The following is an 18111-nucleotide window of genomic DNA, read 5'->3' as shown; positions in this document are numbered from 1 at the left end:
CTATAGTTTAAAAAAATCTTTGTCTAATATTTACTACTACTGGAGGTACTGGTGGAACTTCTGGAAGAAGAAAAAGAGTTTGTACAAGAAACTGCTCACAACAAATCTGTGAAAAACCTGACATTAAAAAATCTAATAAAAATGAGGAAGGCATCAACATTACCTTTAATAATCAAGCGAGGGTTGATTGGTAAGTTAGCATCAGTGTTTCAACATCAATGGCTGTGGCTGCAAAAAAAATGAATATAATAAGATTAGAATAAGACTCAACCTAACACACGCACACACATACACACTCTCTCTCTCTCTCTCTCTCTCTCTCTCTCTCTCTCTCTCTCTCTCTCTCTATATATATATATATATATAGGTTTAGATTGTGATAATGAATTTAGGTTATATTTGTGTGCTCAGAATTTACACTCACCTCACACTTCAGCTATTATCAGGTACACCTGAACACCAAAAAATAAAATCTACAGTTAGTGACATTATACAATTAGTTCTCATTAGTGTTAGCACTGCATTAACACCAGTGAGAAATATACAATATGTACTGTGTTAGTGTTAGTTTAAAAGAATACAACTGAATTGTATTATAAGCCTCATTTAATAAAACAGTTAAGACTTGTTTCATAATGAGTTTATTTAACTAACTTAACGTTAACGTTACAGTGAACAAAATTAACGTACATGATGGTGACTAACCGTAACGTTAACTTAAGAGAAGGTCAGAGCTTAACTTACCTTAACTTTAGTCATTTCACCTTTACTTCAGTCTTGTACTGAAACAGAAAATGCAGTTAACAAGAAGTTAATTAAAGAAAATTCCCTTTCTTTTTTCAGGAACTAACGTTAACGTTATGCTAATACCTCAGAAAACACTACAATCACCATCTGGCGTCGTTAATGTCTTGTTTTAAAAAAAGGCGCGCTTAAACCCTGTACGTGCGAGTACAACTGAAGTACTCGGTAAATTCCTGTTAAATGACATGCACTATACAGAAATACACATACAACAATCATTTAACGGACAAAAGTCATATTTTAACACTTACCGAGGATGAATCCGTTGGGTGAAGAGACGACGCGTTGTCTGTGGTGATGGCGCTTGTTTGCGGTTGAGTCGAGTCAGTTCTGTTAAATGAATCGGCTCCTTTAAGTGAACAGTAAAGAGTTGAATTCGGCTCCTTTAAGTGAACCGTAAAGAGTCGAATTCGCCTGAAAACGATTCCGTTTTGTATAATATTGTAAGACGCAAACATATAATTCATTAATATTTCATCATATTGCTTGGTTCGTGTACTGCTTGTACACGAATTGCTTGTTGATGACTATGAGCTCATGAACACGTCTGATAAAATATCTGAATCTGATTCAATGTCACACGAGTCCTGAACCGAAGCAGTGCAAAAGTAATATATTGATTGAAATATAAAGTTAATTATTTTCTTCGCCATTCAAAATATTACATATCTCTGATTTTAACAATAAGAATAAAGTTCGTTTGGAGTGTATTAATTGAGAATTATTATTTTTTCCTCCCAGGATTCATTTTGCACCAAGCTGCATCAAGCTGTAATGGTGGATGAGAAGGCACATACTATTATAAATATTGCTTGTAATATGTAATGAAATAAAGTTTTAACACTTTTTCATGCGAGAATGTAGTTCTTCAAAACTCAAATCTGTGGATTGTTAGTAAAGATTGTGTGTAATTTGAAGTGTGTTTTGCCGGTAGCGGAGATCTATGACTTCCAGGCGGTAACGGCGCTCATTACTCATGTATCCGCCGAGAGGCGCCTGTCTTCAGGCTAGACATTGGGACAATTGCCCCGTCTTCGATGGCTCTATATGCGTCCGAAAATGAAGTTTTAACTGTTTTTCATGCTAGAATGTAGTTAAAACTCTAATCTGTGGTTTATTTATATAGATACAATTTGTATATATATATATATATATATATATATATATATATATATATATATATATATATATATATATATATATATATATATATATATATATTTAATTCTAAATTAAAGATTAGTGACCTCCAGGCGATGACAGGTGCCCAATACTCATGAAACCGTCTAAAGCAGACATTTACCCTGACATTGAAATAATTGTTGGCTGTTTAACAGTCTTTGGTTTCATTAATTAATTACTTTTTATTCCAGTTTATTATGTTTTGGCTAAGCACACAGTTATGTTCATTAAATATTATTTCCTATTCTATGTTAACTGTATAAAATTAAATAAAGGTGCAGTACAACCAAAAAGATGTTGGTAACCAAATCGTTTTGGGGGCTATTCACCTTATTCTCAGCTGTCGAGCGGGCGCTGCCATTTGAATCTTTTTGTCTCGCGACTTCCGGTCACATTCACTTCCATTCATTTTTTGACGTTAACAACTGCTCGTTACGCTGCTTGATGTTGCAATTCAATATTTTCTTATTATAATATGCTACTTGGTCTGTGTAGTCATGCAAACATTTGTTTGTTGAGCAAGTAGTTTGGCCATTTTCTGCCGTTTATTATTCCTAGTCATTTCTCCCATAGGCGACTGAATCGGAAGTTCTAAGACAATCGCGAAAACAGGCGCACTTCCGCATTTTAGAATAAGGTCAATAACATTCTGTTATTATCTGTTAAAAGTTCATTTGTATTAATTTCTACGTTGAATTAAAAAAGGTTTGAATTTCTATAACTAACGTGCAAAATATATGGCCCTTTTCACAGTAATTTGCTGTAATCATGCTACCTGCCGTAATTTCACAATAAAATTATGAATACAACATATTACTGTGAAATTTTCAGTTAAATACTGTGAAGGGATACTAATGTAATTTACTGTGAAAAATTACAGTATCTTGTTGTGAAAACCTGGAAATTTTTTACAGTGCAGTTATAAACAAAAACAATGGAAATATTCCATCTCATGCGCACATAAGCCAGTCTGAGGGCTATTCACAATGAACATCCTTTTCACTTCCAATGTTCTACTTTCTATTATTTTCTATGTAAACGCATGCTTGATGGGTGTGTGTGACTGTTACGGTCTTGTCTTTCTGCAGCACCTTGGACACAAGTACCACTTTTAAGACGCAGTTCATAGTGTCAGTTCTAAAGCAGTGGACCAATAAGAAGAATTTGTAGGTGTTGCAAGCTTCTGTTTAAAAAAGCAAGTTGGAACGACAACTGTTTATTTAAAAGAAACATTCCTAAGTCTCTCCCACACAAGAGCAGGTGCTGATCATGATAAGTATACAGCATCCGCTGTTGCTTTAACAACAGTTGGATGGACCTACAAAGCGATAATTTTCAGTTGAAGCTAACTAATTCTTAAATTTAATGTACAATTATTGTTTTTCTGTTGTTTTTGGAAACAATTGACTGAAAGTTTAAAAGTTTAATACAAATACTCCTAATTATGTGTTTTTATAGTATTTTATTTATTTTGTATTTTTGTTTTACAAAAAAGTATTCTTTAAAAAAAATTCTGTAGCTATGTGACAAAATACTTCTACCTGTTTAAAAGCACAAGGGATTTGTTGCTTAGTCTTGTTGAACTAGAACTGTATCGAACCTTGACCCCAAAACTGAGGTATGATCGTGACACACACACATACATTTATTCATTTTTTTCTTTATTAATTTGTGTATTTATTTAAAGTGGTTGCTGAGATTAGATATGGTTTGTTGTATTTTGTCAAAATGTTGAGAGATAGAATTTTCTGTGTTACGAAATCCAACATTGCATGTATTTCCAAGGAATAATGACTTGGTCTTCAATTGATGTACAGTTTTCAAATTTGTTAATTACACAGTATTTAAAGGTAATATGAACTGAATTTTACTGTAGGACAGTTATGCAGTATGGTACTGTATTTTAAAGTTAATTAATATGTATTTTACAATAAAAATATACAATGCTGTAAATACATACACAGCAAGGTAAATAGTGCGGTAAATGTAAATGCAGTATGTGTCCTGTAATTGATTTACAGTAAGTTACTAGCGAACAGAACTGTAATACAAACTGAATTTTACTTTAGGACAGTTATGCAGTATGATCTTGTATTTTAAAGTTGCATTGTGAAAACTACTGTATATTTTACAATAAAGATATGCAATTCTGTAAATACACATACAGCAAGGTAAATGGTGCTGTACATGTAAATGCTGTTTTTTCCTGTAATTAATTTACAGTAAGTTACTGGCAAACTGAACTGTAATGTGAACAAAATTTTACTTTAGGACAGTTATGCTAGGTAAATGGTGTTGTAAATGTAATTACAGTATTTTTGCTGTAATTGATTTACAGTAAGTTACTTGCGAACTGCTGCCAGTAAGTTACTGTCGATTCTACAGAAAATTGTTAACAGTGTGTGTTTGTATCACCATAATGTATATAGAAGTGCTGAGAAAGCCTCTTGAGCTCAAATTCAGAACTGGTAATGGACCGATCATGTAAGACCTAACTATGTAAACACACAAACTATAAGCTTTTAGAAATAAGGTTTATAGAGACCAGATCCTTTTAAAAGAACCATTGGGAACACAGTTAGAAAAGAAGTCATTGAGCATTGTATATTATGAGAACATTTTGAGCTTGGATAAAAGTAAAACTAATATAGTAGGCATCAATTACCTTTAAAACAAATAAGGTAACTTCAAGCACTTTTGGTACCAATCCCCACTATTAGCTACTGGCTTATTACCTACCTGTAATTAAGATATTAACTGTTTATTAGCACTTATAAAGAATGATCTTGTTCTACATATCTAATCTTATCTAATATAATACAATTAGGAATATTAGGATTTTTTTAACCATTTTATTTTACCAACATTACCAGGGCAAATATATTAATATAAATATTCAAACAAATAATCTAATCTCATTCATTTTCTCGTTGGCTTAGTCCCTTTATTAATCCGGGGTCGCCACAGCCGAATAAGCCAACTTATCCAGCAAGTTTTTTTACGCAGCGGATGCCCTTCCAGCCGCAACCCATCTCTGGGAAACATCCACACGCACATTCACATACATACACTACGGACAATTTAGCCTACCCAGTTCACCTGTACCGCATGTCTTTGGACTGTGGGGGAAACCGGAGCACCCGAAGGAAACCCACGCGAACGCAGGGAGAACATGCAAACTCCACACAGATACGCCAACTGAGCCGAGGCTCAAACCAGCGACCCAGCGACCTTCTTGCTGTGAGGCAAAAACCCTACCTACTGTGCCACTGCTTCGCCCCATATCTAATCTCTTAATAATAAAATAAGCATAAACAAAATGGATTCTTTCACCTTTTTAATGCACTTTGCACTCGCGCTTCCCTTATCTTTAGCACAAACTGTAGGCGACCATCAATCGTTTTCTTAGAGAATGACAAATGGACAAATCATTGCTGCAGCTCAGATGAAAGTTTATGGAGAAGAGTAAAAAGCATTGCAGTGTTTAGATGTGCTGTGTCTGTCTGAGGTAATTATTCTGTCGTTATTACTAAAATGTGTATATTCCATACAAAGTGCGAAACATCAGTTCCCCTTCGGGGGGAACTTCAGCACTATAAGTGGATTTGATTGTAAAATCCACGCATAGGGAAGTTCGGTTCAGAAGCTACTCGTCTGAAAGAGTATTGAACGGGCCAATTAAGAATGAATTGGCAGCGCAAGCCTGCGCAGGTGAGCGGCATAAGCAATCAACTGAGTATATAAGCTCACCTGGCGCCAGCAGACGCTATCCTTTTCGCTTCAGAGACTTTCTGATCGAGTCGATGAGGGTTCCTCCTGCTGTGACCAGCGATTCTGAGCGAACGAGAGCATTCTCCCGGTCCAGAGTGTGTACACGCAGTGGCAGACGGTCGAGCTGGGTTTCTCCCTTGCCTGGCGTTCTTTGGGTCCGGTCCTCCAGAGCGGTGCGTATAAAGTTGCAAACTTCACAGAAAGAGCAACACAGTCGTGCAGCACGTCCTTATCAGGACGGCGCTCCGACTGTGCGTTTCTGGATGCGGTGGTTTCCTGTCCTCGGATGATGGGCGCGGGCACTGCGTTGCATGTCTGGGGGTCCAGCATGTTAATGCGCTGCTCGCGGGCAGTTCATGTCGTCATTGCGATGCCATGACTGTTGCGCAAGATCGCGGTTAGCCTTTGCAAAAGGGCGAACCACCCCAGTTGTCCCCTGTTCTGCAGCGGGCACTCGGGCAGATCTGAGGGTTTCAGCGAGAGATAATCCGTCGCCCACGGGCCCGCGGACCTCCCGCTCCTCTAAGCGATCCATCCAAGCTTCGGGCGGGGGAAGCGATCCGTCTAACAGATGGTAGCCCTTACGCCCGATGACACCGGAGACCAGATGTCCACCGCGGCATCGGAGGGTGGGCTTTCATTGTCCGATGATGATCCAGACCCGCTCGCCCCCTTCGGGCTGGTGAGCGCTGTCACTACGGATCCTGAAACGGACATGTTAGCCGTGCTTTCCCGGGCTGCTTCGGCCGTGGGTTGGAGATGGTTTATCCCCCAGCTCCGCGGCCGGACCGACTAGAGGGGCGTTCCCTTCTTCCCGGAGGTGCACAGTAGGCTCACGCGGTCTTGTAAAGCACTTTTTTCTGCTCGTGCTGCGTGTTCCTCCACCCTAACCACTCTTGACGGTGAAACAGCCAGGGGGTATGTGGCGATTCCTCAGGTTGAGTGCGCGATGGCGGTAAATCCGCGCGGCGCCTCTTCTTGGCGGGGTCCGCCTCGTCTCCCATCCAAAGCCTGTAAGTTATCTACCTCCCTCGGAGCTAGAGCTTACATAGCTGCGGGCCAGGCTGCTTCCGCCTTGCATGCGATAGCCACCTACCAGCGCTACCAAGCGCAGGCGCTGGCCGAGCTGCACGAGGGTGGGTCCAACCCAGGCTTACGAGCTTCGCACCGCCGCCGACTTAGCTCTTCGGACTACTGAGTCCGCTGCGTGTGCGTTGGGGAGGACGATGTCCACATTAGTGGTCCAGGAGCGCCACCCCTGGCTGATATGCGCAAAGTCGACAAAGTCCGCTTTCTTGACTTCCCCATATCCCCAGCCAGGTTCGGCGACACTGTCTGTGAATTCACCCAGGAATTCAAGGCGGTGAGAGAGCAGTTGGTGGGTGATGTCTTATCGGCGGTCCGTAGCCCGCTCCGCCCGCCGTGCCATTCATACCTGCTCCTCGCCGAAGGCGCCCGCCTACGAGAGCTGCTCCGCCCCCGCACACGCCTAAGGCGAAGCGAGCGCGTCGGGCACCTCGGAAGCAGGCAGCCCCCCTGCCCAGAACGCCGCTAAGTCCGGCAACGGACCGCGAAGCGCCCCTGGGACAGGCCATCTGGAGAAGAGGGAACTTGCTCTTTCCCCGCTGGAGGGCGGGGCCCCATTTCCAACGGCACTTTTTACTGCCATGAAAACATTATGAAAGGGCACTTTTCATTTCCCCAGATGTGACAGCCCGAAATCTGCCAGTCTGGGACGCTATGCTTTCTAGCTTGCAGATTCGGTGCGTTTCGCCAGTGGCTCACGAGCGCTGGGAGGACGGTCTCCTTTCTCCCACCCCTCGAGCCTCCCCTCCGGAGCTCGGGTTTGGAGTGAGAGCAAATATCTCACCTCCAGCTTTTCCGTGGGACCCGCGAGCTTCCCGGATCAGCACACCCACTCCGCGCTGCCCCACTGCTGGTACGTCAGCGATTGTAGCGATGAGTCCATTAGCGAGAGCTCTGCCTGCCTGGTTAGCGCGGGCCAGCTCTTCGCGGTGGCTCATACGCACAATCAGACTCGGCTATGCGATTCAGTTCGCGAAACGGCCCCCCAAGTCACGGGTGTGTATTCACCAGGGTCAGCCCCCTGTCCGCCCCTGTCTTGCGAGAGGAGATTGCTGTCCTCCTGGCGAAGGATGCAATCGAGCCGCTCCCTCCAGCCGAGATGGAGAGCGGGTTTTACAGCCCACGCTTCATCGTGTCCAAAAAGAGCGGTGGGTCACGGCCAATCCTAGATCTGCGCGTTTTGAACCGCTGCCTGCACAAGCTGCCGTTCAGAATGCTCACGCAGAAGCGCATCCTCCGGTGCGTTCGTCCTCTGGGTTGGTCTGCAGCATTAGACCTGATGGACGCGTATTTCCATGTCTCCACTCTTCCTCGCCACCGACAGTTCTGCGGTTTGCGTTTGAAGGTCGAGCTTGGCAATACAAAGCCCTCCCCTTCGGGCTCTCTCTGTCTCCGCGGGTCCTCACCAAGCCCGCGGAGGGTGCCTCAGCGCCCCTTCGGCTCGCGGGCATCTGCATACTCAATTTCTTTACGACTGGCTGAATTTTGCCCTCTCTTGATTATGCACAGAGTTGATTATGCACAGAGACAAAGTGCTCTGGCACTTCCACCTGTGGGGGTTTCAGGTCAACCGAGAAAAGAGCAAACTCGTCCCCGTGCAGAGGATCTCTTCTCTCGGGCTGGAGCTGGACTCGGTCACCATGGCAGCGCGCCTCTCCGGAGAGCGCGCTCAGCTGATGCTGTACTGTCTGAGAGAGCTCGACAGTAAAATAGTGGTCCCACTGAAACTATTTCAGAGGCTCCTGGGGCATATGGCATCCGCAGCCGCTTCATGCCGCTCGGATTATTCTATATGAGACCACTTCAGCACTGGCTTCACGATCGAGTCCCCAGACGCGCATGGCACGTGCGCGCACACCGAGTCTCTGTTACTGCGCTGTGTCGCCGCGCCCTCAGCCCTTGGAGCGACCCCTCGTTCCTACAGGCCTGGGTGTCTCTAGAACAGGCGTCCAGTCTTGTTGTCGTTTCAGCAGACGCTTCCAACACGGGCTGGGGGGCTGTGCGTTGCGGGCATGCGGCTGCGGACCTGTGGAAAGGTACCCAGTTGCATTGGCATATCGCCTGGAGCTGTTGGCAGTGTTCCTCGCTCTCCACCTTTTTTTTCCGGTGTTGGAGCGGCAACACGTGCTGGTCAGGACGGACAGTACGGCGGCGGTGGCATATATCAGCCGTATAGGGGGTATGCGCTCTCGCCGCATGTCTCAGCTCGCCCGCCGTCTGCTCCTCTGGAGTCATCCGCGGCTGAAATCGCTGCACGCCATTCATATTCAGGCAAGCTCAACCGTGCAGCCGATGCGCTCTCACGGCAGCCTTGCGTCCTGGAGAATGGAGACTCCACCCCGAGTCTGTTCAGCTGATATGGGCGCGATTCGGGGAAGCCCAGATCGATCTGTTGCTTCCCCCGAGATCGCTCATTGCCAGTTGTTCTTTCCCTGACCGAGTGCTCTCGGCACGGATGCACTGGCTTACAGCTGGCCTCGGGGCACGCGCAATACGCGTTTCCCCCAGTGAGCCTGCTCGCGCAGTTACTGTGCAAGGTCAGGGAGGACGAGGAACAGGTTGCTGGTTGCGCCCCTCTGGCTCAACCGGACCTGGATGTCAGAGCTCTCCCTCGCGATAGCCCTCCCCTGGCAGTCCCTTCGAGAGAGCACCTACTCTCTCAGGGACAGGGCACCACCTGGCACCCTCGCCGATCTTGAAGAGATTTTTAGACGCGAGGAAGACTTAGGTAACCTCCGATTGCGGTGGCTAATACCGTCACTCGGGCTAGAGCCCCCTCCCCGAGCGCGCCTATGCCCTGACGTGAAGTCTATTCACTGAATGGTGTGTCTCTCGCTGAGAAGACCCCCGTAATTTGCCAGATCAGCGTTGTGCTTTCTTTACGCCGAGAGAAGTTGGAGAGCAGGCTGTCGCCCTCCACACTCAAGGTTACGTGGCTGCCATCTCCGCTCTCATAACGCGGTGGCTGGCAGCACCGTGGGAACGCATAACCTCATCATCCGGTTCCTCAGGGGCGTTAAGCGAATTAATCCACCCCGCCCCCTCTCATGCCCTCTTAGGATCTCGCCCTCGCTACACAAGCCGCGTCAGATCCCTTCGATCCTCGACTCAGTATATTTCTGTCCCTGAAGACAGCTCTGCTGGTCGCGTTGATATCGATTAGAGGGTCGGGGACCCGGAGGCATTTTTCGGTCAGTGACTCGTGCCTGTAATTGGGCTGGCTTCTCTCACGTCCTGAGACCCCGCCCGCGATATGTGCCCAAGGTTCCTACCACTCCGTTTTAATACGAGGTAGTGAGCCTGCAAGCGCTGCCCTCGGAGGAGGCAGACCCAGCCCTTCTTTATTGTCCAGTTCGCGTTTCGCGTATTATCCGGACCGCACTCAGAGTTTAGATCATCTGAGCAGCTCTTCGTCTGTTATAGCGGTCGGCAGCAGGGAAGTGCCGTACCGAAATAAGTTCCCACTAGATTGTGGATGCCTTTCTTTCACTATCAGAGCCGAGATGAGCCGCGTCCCCCGAGAGCGCGTGCGCACTCCACTCGGAGCTTCGCATCCTCTCGAGCGCGCGCACGCGGCGCCCCTCTAACAGACATCTGTAGAGCTGCGGGCTGGGTGACACCCAACACATTTGCAAGGTTTTACAATCTGCGAGTGGAGCTGGTTTCCTCAAGGGTATTAGGTAACCCTTGGTGATTGAGGAAACAATTCGGTAGGGTGTTGAAACACGCTTGCTGCGCCATTTTCCCTAACACGGAGATACGTGCGCCTTTTTATCTGTCAGTAAAGTTCCCCGTCAGGTGAGCCCTGCAGATTCCTCCGTGGCCCCCAGCACTGACTCAGCGGAGGAGTCACTTGCTGGCCCACTACGTTGTAGGTCTGCCCGCTGGTCAGCCCGCGTTTTGGGGTAAGGTGCCTGCTATGCGTGGTCCCCACTAGGCGATCCCATATGCTTATTCAGCCACGGTTAAGTCCCCCCCCCCCTGGGCGGACCCGTGTCTTCCCTCCCCGCTAACCACTCTTTTGCTATGCGTACTCCCCCTTTTTAGGGCTAGTCCATATGTAAATTCTGCCATCTATCCCCCCTTGGGTAACGGATGGCCTCCGCAGCGTCCTCCCTATCGGGATTGCACGCTTCCCAACGTACTGTCGTATTTCCTAGAATTATCTAGATGCTCACGACTTCCCAAAAAATATATATAAATCCGTAAAACTTCTGTTGAAGTAGGATAAATTAGGGCCAGGGACACGTTGGAGGACCGCGCCCCCCATGATGTGGGTGCGTCACGCTTGCTTGACTATCTCCTCATCGGGGGTGTTGGTAAGGTGCAGTCATTATGGCGCTTTCAATGGGCTCCCAATGCGTGGATTTTACAATCAAATCCACTTATAGTGCTGAAGTTCCCCCCGAAGGGGAACGTTCGAGGTTACTAAAGTAACCCTTCGTTCCCCGAGGAGGGGAACGGAAGCACTATACTCCGTCGCCATAATGACTGTCCCTTAGCTGTTGAAAGTCTCTTCAGCTTAAAAAGGATAGCGTCTGCTGGCGCCAGGTGAGCTTATATACTCAGTTGATTGCTTATGCCGCTCACCTGCGCAGGCTTGCGCTGCCAATTCATTCTTAATTGGCCCGTTCAATACTCTTTCAGACGAGTAGCTTCTGAACCGAACCTCCCTATGCGTGGATTTTACAATCAAATCCACTTATAGTGCTTCCGTTCCCCTCCTCGGGGAACGAAGGGTTACTTTAGTAACCTCGAACGTTAGTTCTACTTACATGAATCAAGGTGCGCTCGCAACATTCTGAACAGTTCAAATGTTTTTCAACAAGGTGGGCCTGGAAAATGTGCACATTTTAATAAAACTATAGTGCTTCATACTGAAACTTAATGACAAAATAGTTTTTATTGTTATCGACAATGGTGTTTGGTCAATAAATACTGATACCAAATTTATCGCCCAGCCCTATGTTTGGCTGTAATGTTTGTCACTGGCTTTGTCCAATTTGTCCAAAATAATCCAGCTTTTGACAGAGTAAAGCTGTTACTTTTTTAATGCGTTCAGCTAATCTGTATATTTTGTGAAATAATACTTATTACTTCTTTACATTATTACATTTACGCACTTTCTTTAAGTCTTGGCAAAACTGAGCACCACATGCTGGTCTGGCATGTACAGTCATGCATTTTTAGTTAATTTCAGTGATTTTTGTTTCAGTACACAGATATATTTAAGATGGCTCTGAGACTATTTTATTTTTTTAGAAAGATGCAAAAATATTGCATTGGAAAAGCTCTGGCTTCATGTGAATGTAGCCTATGCAAGTGTGTATATTGCAGATGCGTTTTGCTTGAGGAAATGCTTAAATCTGTAAGAGCAACCTGATCACACGTCCAGTCAGATGTGAAATGGACCACTTAAGACTCTCAGGTAACAGAGGGGGTAAAAAAAAAAAAAAAAAAAAATCACAGTCGATAGAATGTGCTGGGAAGCATTACTCACTACAGTCTAATTTTACAGCAGTTGATCCATACCCTTTTCTATTTTCTAAACAAATAAATATGGCAAAGTGCAAATTTTTGGCATTCATATCTGGATGCCCGTGTTTAATGTACCGGCTGTGTGCTTATGATTAGGCGTACATGTTTGTGTCTCGGAAGGAGCGTGTGCTGAACATCCAATAATTGAAACGCGTATTGACAGCGCACAATTTGATCTGCCTCAATAGAGTGATCACCTTCTGTTGACGGCCTAAATCACTTCTCAATTGGATGAACCAGCTGCTTCATTCAGTCCTGACAGCTAACAGCATTCCTCCTGTCAGGATACTTCACCATCACAGAGCAAACTCAAAAGACGGTAAACCTGGATATCAGGACAACCGCTGAAACATCTGCAGCACAACCCTATTGATGAGGCTTTTCAGTCTTTGGAAATTGGCGCATATTTGCACGCCATTAAAAAGGGAGAGTAAATGTGGGAACAGTGACATTAGCTTTGTTCGATCGATACTGTAATGCAGTTTACAAAGCGCTCAAGAAGCACTATTGGTATTTAATCTTCCTAGCTTTTTTATAGCTTAAAGCAAAAGTGTCTGCAACATAAATCGCAAGTACTGGCTCAAAACTGCTGGTTTGTTTGATTGAAAAAAATGGTATCTGATTTTAAGAATTGCAGAGGAGAAGAAAAAAACAAGTAAAAGGCAACTAACAACCAACCACACAGTACAAAATGTAGGGTTGCACACAATTTATTTAGGTTCTCCCAACACAAATCGATTAGGTTAACTTATTAAAGTTAAGTGGATTGAACATAAAACAATAATGTTGTCCCAAAAAAAAAATGTCAAGAATTTTGTTGTTTCAGCTCATTTTAAATACAACATTTGAACAAGCAGCAAAAAGATTATTTTGAGTGCATATATGCATGCATATTTAAATTATGAAAAATAAATGGGGTTAACAGATTCAATTTCAGGTTCACCTGCTTTATTCAGTCAATTATTGACGGCCCAGAGTCTGCATCATCGTCTGTACTTTATAAGACATTTAGTGAGCATTTAAAATGCATTATTCTCAAATGAAAACAGTAAGCTTTATGCATTTTAGTTGTTCATTTACATGAACACATTGTTTTGTGGGACTGAAAATGGTAACCTATGAAAAAGCATTTATAAGTGAAGGTTTTGGAAAATGATACCCTTATTACCAAACTACAAAAATGCAATTTTGTGAAAAGAGTGATGTCATTTTGTCATTTTTGTGGATCCACAGAGACTGGATACATTGATTAGAGAATGTGTAGAAACGTGTCATAAGGGCAAAGGGGAAAAAAACACATTTTTATACAGTAGTATGCTGTACAAAGAGAATCTCAAATGTTTCAGCATATATTCATAGAGCCATTGGCTCCCATAAGAGAAAAGAAAAAGACTATGGAAGTCAATGACTACCAACTACTTGAACATTATTCAAAAAATCTTCTTTTTTGTTCAACAGAAGAAACTTAAAAAGTCCCTATTATGGGTTTTTGAAAATGGCCTTCCATGCAGTGTGCAAACAGCTCTAAGTGAAGTGAAATATCCAGCTAAAGCTTAAATCTGAAAGTGCACTGTGTTTAAAACGATTCATTCATCTGTAAAATCGTCTCGGTAACGAATCTTTAGCCATGTCGGCGTGACGTCGAAACGGAACTCAAGCCCCGCACATTTGTTGTGCGCGCAGACCCGGGAAAATTGAAACCTGCAGCCCCACCCAGGTGTAGCAGTAACACTGCTTCATGAATCATGTCATGAAGACGCTGTGCTCTGAAGTGTGAGGGAAAGTGTTATTTTATCTACCCAAAGATGAGAAGTCTAAAGTTTTTTTTTTTGCAAAAATACCTCAGCATTATAGCCCCAGCCTTGTGCTGTGTTCCTGTCATTTTTCTGACGAGTGCTATAGCAATCTACATGCTTACAACAGGGGATTTGTCGGTCGTTTGTAAAAAAAAGGATCAGAAAAGACTATTGATGTATGGGACTTTGTCAGAGCTTGACATGGAACTTTACAGTACACAGATCATGGATCAGTTCCTTCCTTAATTTCACAAGTGTAAGTAACTTAAATGCAATTAAAATGGTTGCGTCTTGTTTTCTCCAGCTTGCAAAATATGTGTTTAATTGTGTTTTGTTAGTCGTTGGGACAATTAGGTAATAATTAATGCATATTATAAGACAATGAAAATGTTTTTTGACCTCACATGCATATCAGACTGTTGTTGGAGACACCAAAACCAAAATATGACCTTTTATTATGCATAATAGGGGCTCTTTAAACTTAAAACCTAAAATGTTCTTTGGGTAAACAATCCCTTTAAAGTCCAAAATAAAATCTGGGTTCTTAGCCAAACCAGTTTTGTACCACTGAATGATAAGATCCAGTTTATTATAACAGAACCGGGTCACAGCAACAATAGATACCAAGCAGATGACACCAAAAGGTATAAAAAGCAAAAAAAGACACCTGTTAAAAAACAAGTCCAGAACAAGTCCAGAAGCATCATAAGCTGGGAGTTACATCATTCTTCCATTATTCATTATTATCATTACCTGCCTGAAGTGTTGCGCTGACACTGTGAGGTTATTAAATACCTTTTGAAAGGTCTGACAATATGAAGCTACTTAATGTAGGTGACCCAGTTTGTTTGCACCTCAAAAGATTTGTCTCTGCATGACAGGAAAGGGGGACAGCTACACAAAAAAAGTGCTAATGTGAACTACAAAGCTACAAGTTGATGAAAGAGAGCCACGCTCGCAGCAGCGGCAACCAAATAACTAGTAGAGTGGAGACGGGGCAATATTGAAGTCATATTGAAAAAGAGATCAAATCTGTCAATAACAATGATAAGCTCTGGACATTTTACTCAATGTGGATGTGAAACCTAACAGCCTGTCACATAGCAGGAATAGAAGCAACAGCCAGTCAGTGCAAAAATCATGTCAATGAGAAGTCTTCATGTTTAATGCCTCTCTGAGTTAATGAGTGTCATAGTTTCATCTGCACAAACTAAAACTCATGCGGCGCTCCTATTTTAAGCAATCAATGAGCTATTTTCAAAGGCTTGATTGTGTTTATGGGGTGCCTTGTAACACACATTTATGTTTTGTTTTTAAAATTTTGCATTTGTTTATTTTGTACTGCAGTTTCCATTCTCCTAAAAAAAAAGGTAAGTTGACTTCCTGGTTTTAAAAAAGCCCACCCTCAGAAATTGCCCATAGTCTCTGATAGGGATGGGCGATACCAATTATTTTCTTTCTGATCCAATACCAGTTATTTTAAGACAAAAATTGCAGACATTAATATCGATAGCAATACTGCAACAAAATATTTTATAGTGATTTTATGTCTTTTTTATAACCTTCAGTATTTTTATTTCTATTATCATTAAATAAAATAGACATAATTCCTTTTTACGTTTCTTAAAATTACAGAACATTATTAATTGAACAAAAAATTGCTATATAACACCATATAAAAATAAGTTTCATCGCAGCACGGTGGCTCAGTGTTTAGCACTGTCACCTCACAGCAAGAAGGTCGCTAGTTCGAGTCCCGGCTGGGCTAGTTGGCATTTCCTCTGGGCGGCTTCCTCGGTTTCCCCCACCGTCCAAAGACATGCGCTATAGGTGAATTGGGTAAACTAAATTGGCCGTAGTGTATGAGTGTGTGTGTGTGTGTGTGAATGAGGGTGTATGGCTGTTTCCCATTATTGGGTTGCAGCTGGAAGAGCATCCGCTGTAAAAAAAAAACATATGCCTGAATAGTAGGCAGTTCATTCCGCTGTAGCAACCCCTGATAAATAAGGAACTAAGCTGAATGAAAATGAATGAATGAATAAAATAACTCCAGATTGTGCCTTTTTGTTCAGTCATAATGACCGCAACCGCGCGCTTGAGTTTTAATCCTGTGCTGGGTGTGTGTGCGCTGTGTACTGTGCTTTGAAAGTGTGCAGCTATGAGCAAAATACAGCGGAAGAATATTATAGTTCCCATTCCTGTTCCTATGCAAGTAAATATTTAGATATTATGTGGCATCATTATTACTATTATTAAGATAATAAAATCTGTGATCACTCATTAAGATAAAATAATAGAAACATAGAAAGGGTCGACAGCTTTATTTTAGGATCGATTGTTTTGATACATTGCCAGTATAAAAAAATATCAATACTTTAGAATTGATCAGCCCTCCCCTAATCTCTGATTGGCTAGTTGTGCCCAGTGTGTTCTGATTCACTCACTGTCCAGTGCAGAGGTTCCCAAACTTTTCAGCCCACTAACCCTAAAATAACAATGACAGTAACTCACAACCCCCACTATCTTCTGAGGTGGTTGTAAATATACAAATGTTGTTTGCAATTTCACAGACCCAACAATTATTGATTACAATTTTTTATAATAATTTCTTCATTTGTTTAAGTTAGCCTCACCTAATTAAATGGGTGGGCATAATATCTGGGGCACAGTTAGTCCATTCTTGGTTTTGAATTTTGGATACTCACTTAGAGAGCCGAAAAGGTGTCAGAAAGTGTAACATGGTACCAAAAAAAAAAAAAGAGAAAGAAAGAAAATCACCCCAGGGGTCACAATACACTGGAAAAATAAATAAATAAATAAATAAATAAATAAATAAATAAATAAATAAATAAATAAATAATGTGAAGAGATGGATGGCTTTTTATTTGCATGTGGTTTTTAGGAACTTACTATTTTATGATTTTTTTATCTTTTGTAGGTTATGGATAAAATTACGTAACTCCGTTTAATAAAATGTATTAAATTGTATGTAAATTACCAAGCGACCTTAATTTTGGGAACCACTGACCGAGCGCAGAGGTTCTAAAACTGTTTTCCAGAAGACCCATATTTTAATATTTAAAATCCTTATACTTTCAAAAGCCTTATCAGACAACAATTAAATAATCAGCTGTTTTAATAATTATAATATTAAGTTTAAAATAATAAAATTGACAATGACGATCAGATTTTAAATGAACAAAAAAAAAAAATAGGTTGGCTTGATAGATGTGATCTAGTAAGGCCTACTATGATCAAATAAAATTGACTTTTTTTTTTAACATTTTTAGATTTTTTTTAAATATTTGCAAGTCCATAAAAGCTCAGTCTAATTTCCGCTTTTGTTTGAACAAACACTGCAGACACCTAGAGTGAAAACGTAAATACACTTTTTGAAAGTAGGTGGCGCTTAAAGAAATGCAGAAATGCTGGAAGGTATTTACCTCAGGTAAGTAGCTGTATTTAGATACACTTTTAATAAATAATTAAACAATAAAATAAACTGTCAACAATTTGTTTTAACATCAAATTAGTATTCTTGTCTCCAATTTTGGTCTTTTTGACCCCTAGTGGGAAACCCCCCAAAATACTGGCTTAGTGACCCAGAAACTTAACGCTGGGGACGGGCTTTGTCAATTTCTGGGCTGCTGATGTCACAAACACAGGAAGAAGACTTTTGTAGTCCCAACCAGCCATTAATGTAGGCCTTAAAAGCATAAGCAGGCTAAGGGCGTACTCACACTATGCTATCTGAACCGTGCCCTAGCCCGTTTCCCAGATCGTTTGAGAAGTGTTGAGTGCTCTGAATCGGGTTTAGGCAGGGTTTACATGTCCAGCCCTGGCCCAGTTGGAAGAGAGCGCGTGTGCCAGAGCACGGTTCACTTGGGCTTTGGCACGGTATGCTTGAAGTGTGAGTGCAAAGCGTGCCTGAGCC

At 42.7% G+C, this 18111-nt stretch overlaps 1 protein-coding gene across 3 annotated transcripts in view; it reads right to left on the bottom strand.

Moving 5' to 3' along the window:
• The window catches only part of necab2 (N-terminal EF-hand calcium binding protein 2), a 205973-nt gene that overhangs the window by 182996 nt on the left and 4866 nt on the right, over positions 1-18111 (bottom strand).

Source organism: Danio rerio, chromosome 18 (genome assembly GCF_052040795.2).
Source record: "Danio rerio strain M-AB ecotype USA chromosome 18, GRCz13ab, whole genome shotgun sequence".
NCBI lineage: Eukaryota > Metazoa > Chordata > Actinopteri > Cypriniformes > Danionidae > Danio > Danio rerio.
The sequence above is the reverse complement of the archived record's forward strand: the minus strand, read 5'-3'. Positions and strand labels throughout refer to the sequence as shown.